The 6,049-nt window shown below is 35.8% G+C and overlaps 1 non-coding gene across 1 annotated transcript; it reads left to right on the top strand.

Moving 5' to 3' along the window:
* Positions 1–2,830: 2,830 nt before the first annotated feature.
* Positions 2,831–2,902, top strand: TRNAW-CCA (transfer RNA tryptophan (anticodon CCA)). Its single transcript has one exon. It is a non-coding gene; the product is annotated as a tRNA-Trp (tRNA).
* The last annotated feature ends 3,147 nt before the right edge of the window (positions 2,903–6,049 follow it).

Genomic DNA, 6,049 nt, shown 5'->3' with positions numbered 1-6,049 from the left:
ATGCTTCAAACATTTCTGGAATAATGTTACTGAAGAAAAATATTAACAGCCTAGAAACTATGTGAAATAACTGTGTTCTGAGGAGATAAACTATGAAAAACATAATGTGCTAGAGGTCTCTGTGACACACATCATACTACATACTGTATTCTAGCTAAGGTTCTAGCACAACAAAATAAATACATTAGTTCAAGGATTTCTTTCTATTCTTCAAATAATCTTGAGAAATGCTGAAGATCACCATAGAAATATTGAACATTCTTCAAAATAGAAACCATTGTTTCAACTCAGACACCAAATTTGGCACCTAAATGCAAAATTATTTCTCTTCGGTAGGCCCTAAGCTAAATGTCAATAAGGGAACTCAAATGTGCTATTTTCCTGTACCTTTTAGTTTTTGCCAGGTTTTGAATATTTCAGCCTGACTATATTGACAAATTGTGAAGTTTTTCACATATATAAAGTGCTATGATTTGGCCAGGTCAAATGTATCTTTGAGTATTGTGAAATTTTATTAAAACAATTCCTAAATGACCAGCATAGAGGAACAAACATAAACATTAAAATTAAAGGCTCATTCCAACAGTGAGAAATCTATTTGAAGAACAGATTTATAACTTGACGTATACTAAATTGATTGTAAATTACTGCACATTGTGCCATTTTATTCTCCCATAATTTTACATTGTAAAGTTAAGGTCTCTTTATAGTCCCAGATTTTAAGGTAATAAAACATTGGAGCTACTTTCTTGTCCTTTCATTTATTCTTTTTTTTTTTTTTTTAATGTACAGCACATTCATACAAGCTGGAGTATATCCATGTTAGAATTCCTAGGGGGAGGATGAGTGCCCTTTTTCATAGTAGTGATGATGATGATGATAATAACAGCAGTAATAATGCCTTTTTTGCCTGCCAGAAGTTATACAGCACTCTAGTTGAATGACAGTATGTGCTTCTTCAGCCAAATGTGAAGTTCCTTTGAGTATTGCAAATGGCACTTCAAATGAGAATTCTGACCCATTTGTTGCTATTTAAGTGTTAAACTATTTTTCCATCAATGCAGTAAAGTTGTTACTACATCTATGCAAGGATTAAAACTGATTTGAAACAAATTTCTTTTTTGTTGATTCCACAGATAAATTATAGTTTTAATGCTTGTCCCTTACCTACACTAATAGAGAAAACTAAATTTACTTGTGTTTTGTGTTCTAACTTCTTTACCCTGCTTTCTCTAATATTATGACAAATAAGTATTCTTGTTGTTAAGGCTTTATATGAAATTATAATTTTTTTTCTTTTACTATCTAATATATCTTGGAAAGTTTGAAACACATGAGGAATATGTATTTCACATTGCCTCACTACTTATGCAAAACAACAATACTGACCAATATTAGTACAGGTGGCTCTGATTTTCGATGATACTATCTGGAGAGAGAAGAAATTTGACTAGCCTTGACTGAGAGCTTAATTTAAATATTTATACATGGTTAAAAACACTGAGTAGTGAAGTTCACTCATTTCTTGGCAATCTGTAAGTAGGCCTTTGTAGAAATTAATTATCTAATTTTGATCAATAACTGAGTAATTTAAGTTCAGTTCAGTTCAGTCATTCAGTCTTGTCTGAATCTTTGCAACCCCTTGGACTGCAGGACACCAGGCTTCCCTATCAATTACCAACTCCCAGAGCTTGCTCAAACACATGTCCATAGAATCAGTGATGCCAACCAACCATCTCATCTTCTGTCATTCCCTTCCCCTCCTGCCTTCAATCTTGCCCAGCATCAGAGTCTTTTCCAGTGAGTTGGCTCTTGGCATCAGGTGGGCAAAGTATTGGAGTAAGCCCAATACCTTGATTAACTTAACAAGTATTTATTTAGTACTTACCCAGTACCATAGACTATGCTATGCCTTGGGATATATAATAATAAAATTTGCCTATTTGGTATAAATGAAATGAAACATTTATGAAGAAATTAGTTGCACTTGTGAAAAATATTTATGTAGGTAACAATTGCATGTGGAAAAATGTCTTAGGAAAGATGGTTCCAAAAAATCAGATATAGTGAGTATTGCAATATGTTTTCAAAGATTAATTGAATTTAGAAATGTGACATCTTTCAATGGATGTAAAATTTTGATATTTTAACTGAATTCCAAATAGTGCTGCATTGATCTTAATTCTAAATTATTAGGCTTGTGAATAGTATACTTTATCTGAAATATTATATATTTTCAGATTTTTAGCAGAATTTATATCAATGAAAGGACTATGTCTAAATCAATTTTTTTTAATTTTTGCTATTGTTATCAATTTTAAATATCATTTTTCTTCAATTTTGTGAATTATCTTAAATATCATAATTGATATTCTTAAATATGTATAAGAAAGGTACTTTGGAAAAAGTAGAATATCAAATGTCTTGAAACATGAATACAAGCTTTTGATTCTGGGAGTGTAATTGAAAGTCACAGCTTGACCTCAAGGGATGTTGGGTCTATGTCACAGGGTTTAAGTCTCCTTTCAAAATATTTAGACTATAACAAATTGAATAAAGTTAAGTCATTTTTATATTCCAGAACTTATCTAAGGCTATAAAATATCAATAGGCATTTTAGGTATCTCTCAAATTTATTTGAATCCCTTCTTCAAAGCATTATGAAATCAGAAACCTTTGCAATTTTTCTGAAATACATTGTTGAAATGAAAGGAATAATTTTTTTTAATAATTACATATTATTTGAAAAGTAAAATTCTTGTCTCATAGGAAGATGTCATCTACTCATTTTTCCTTAAGAATTGTAGACAGCTAGGCTAGTAAACGGACTTCCCTGGTGGCTCAGAGGTTAAAGCGTCTGCCTCCAATGCAGGAGACCCGGGTTCGATCCCTGGGTCGGGAAGATTCCCTGGAGAAGGAAATGGCAACCCACTCCAGTATTCTTGCCTGGAGAATCCCATGGACGGAGGAGCCTGGTAGGCTACAGTCCATGGGGTCGCAAAGAGTCGGACACGACTGAGCGACTTCACTTTCAGGCTAGTAAACTCTTGAGAGTCCCTTGGACTGCAAGGAGACCCAACCAGCCAATCCTAAAGGAAATCATCCCTGAATATTCATTGGAAAGACTGATGCTGAAGCTGAAACCCCAATACTTTGGCCACCTCATGCAAAGAGTTGACTCATTGGAAAAGACCCTACTGCTGGGAAGGATTGGGGGCAGAAGGAGAAGGGGATGACAGAGGATGAGATGGCTGGATGTCATCACCGACTTGATGGGCATGGGTTTGGGTAGACTCCGGGAGTTGGTAATGGACAGGGGAAGCCTGGCGTGCTGTGATTCATGGGGTCGCAAAGAGTCGTACACGACTGAGCAACTGAACTGGACTGAACTGAGGCTAGTAAAGAATTAGTATATTATCTGGCCCAAACTCATTTTTGACATAAAAAATCTAAGTCTGAATCAGGTTAAAGGCATTGTATAAATTTTCAGATCAGTAAAGCATGGTCAGTATTTGTAATATTTAGTTCATTATGTTCCTTTATTACCATGTTTAAAGAAAACAGCAAAGTGAGTCAATCCACAGCAGGATAATATATTTATAGTAAACTCTCAAATTCTTATTTGTTGTTTTGCTGGAAACAAATTGGAAGCACCCCAGTTTTCCTAGAAGAAAAATACAAGTTATGGTAGCCAGTAAAATATCACTGATCTCACTTGAGTTTTATTTGAGCCCTAAAGACATATACTTTCATGTATGGTGAATTATTTTTCAATACAATAGAAATAATACATTTGGTTGGAAACTAAATATTTGTAAAGAAAATTCTAGTCATAATTTTACCTAATATATCTATGTAAATATCTACTGATATTTTGTAATATCAAAGAAAAAACAATTGGCATTAGCAAATAAAAATCTTATTTTTGAGGGTAATATATTAATATTGTAAATTAGGCATTTTCCACATAAAGAGATCTCTTTGATTCCCTGGCAGGACTCTCAATTTAGATAAGTGAAGATTGAAGGCAGAGCTCTTGTCAAATTGTTCCAAGCAGAATACCTTTGTTTTCCTCAATTACTTCTCTACTCTGAATATTGCCCATCTCACTGTTGTGAACACAGAGTTACAGGCAGTGAAATTAAATGGAGACAAATGCAACTAATATGATGAATAGTCCCAAGTAATTCTGAAGAGAAAAATGACCAGAAAGTTTAGGGAGAGGAAAAAGAAGAACACATTACTTATATATACTATAATAATTTTAGCTGATTCCTAAAATGTTGATGCTCACTCTTGCCATCTCCTGCATGACCACTTTAATTTACGTTGATTCATGGACCTAAGATTCCAGGTTCCTATGCAATATTGTTCTTTACAGCATTGGACCTTCCTTCCATCACCAGTCACATCACCAACTGGGTGTTGTTTTGCTTTGGATCCGTCTCTTCATTCTTTCTGGAGTTATTTCTCCACTGATTTCCAGTAGCATATGACCTAGGGACTTCATCTTTCAGTGTCATACCTTTTTGTCTTTTCATGTTGTTCGTGGGGATCTCAAGGCAAGTATACTGAAAACGTTTGCCATTCACTTCTCCAGTGGACCATGTTTTGTCAGAACTGCCTTGGGCGCCCCTACATGGCATGGCTCATTGTTTCATTGAGTTAGACAAAGCTGTGGTGAATTTAACTCAGATGACCATTATATTTACTACTGTGGGCAAGAATCCCATAGAAGAAGAGGAGTGGCCATCATGGTCAACAAAAGAGTCCGAAATGTAGTACATGGATCCAATCTCAAAAATCCAATCCAAGCCTGGTGTGCTGTCCAGAGAATAATCTCTGTTCATTTCCAAGGCAAACGGAAATCCAAGTCTATGCCCGAGCCAGTAATGCTGAAGAAGCTGAAGTTGAATGGTTCTATGAAGACCTACAAGACCTTTTAGAACTAACACCCAAAAAAGATGTCCTTTTCATTATAGGGGACTGGAATGCAAAAGTAGGAAGTCAAGAAACACCTGGAGTAACAGGCAAATTAGGCCTTGGAGTACAGCATGAAGCAGGGAAAAGGATAATAGAGTTTGGCCAAGAGAATATTCTGGTCATAGCAAACACCCTCTTCCAATAACACAAGAAAAGACCATACAGTGGACATCACCATATAGTCAATACCAAAATTAGATTGATTATACTCTTTGAAGCCAAAGATGGAGAAGCTCTATACAGTCAGCAAAAACAAGACCGGGAGTCTGTGGATCAGATCATGAAGTCCTTATTGCCAAACTCAGATTTAAATAGAAGAAAGTGGGGAAACCCCCTAGACCATTCAGGGATGACCTAAATCTTAGGCTTATTAGATTCCCTTACGATTATACAATGGAAGTGAGAAACAGATTTAAGGGACTAGATCTGATAGACAGAGGCCTGATGAACTATGGACGGAGGTTTGTGACATTGTACAGGAGACAGGGAACAAGACCATCCACAAGAAAAAGAAATGCAAAATAGTAAAATGGCTGCCTGAGGATGCCTTACAAATAGCTGTGAAAAGAAGAGAAGTGAAAAGCAAAGGAGAAAAGGAACGATATATCCATTTGAATGCAGAGTTCCAAAGAATAGCAAGGAGAGATAAGAAAGCCTGCCTCAGCGATCACTGCAAAGAAACAGTAAAACAATAGAATGGGAAAGACTAGAGATCTCTTCAAGAAAATTAGAGATATCAAGGGAACATTTCATGCAAAGATGGACTCAATAAAGGACAGAAATGGTATGGGTTTAACAGAAGCTGAAGATATTAAGAAGATGTGGCAAGAATACACAGAAGAACTGGACAGAAAAGATCTTCACTACACAGATAATCATGATGGTGTGATCACTCACCTAGAGCCAGTCATCCTGGAGTGTGAAGTCAAGTGGGCCTTAGGAAGCATCATTACAAACAAAGCTAGTGGAGGTGATAGAATTCCAGTTGAGCTATGTCAAATCCTAAAAGATGATGCTGTGAAAGTGCTGCACTCAAGCCAGCAATTTGGAAAACTCAGCAGTGGCC

The sequence above is a fragment of the Giraffa tippelskirchi genome, chromosome 3 (assembly GCF_054371585.1).
Source record: "Giraffa tippelskirchi isolate mGirTip1 chromosome 3, T2T-mGirTip1v1.2.pri, whole genome shotgun sequence".
Classification (NCBI taxonomy): Eukaryota; Metazoa; Chordata; class Mammalia; order Artiodactyla; family Giraffidae; genus Giraffa; species Giraffa tippelskirchi.
Note: the sequence above shows the minus strand (reverse complement) of the source record. Positions and strands in the feature narration are given on the sequence as shown.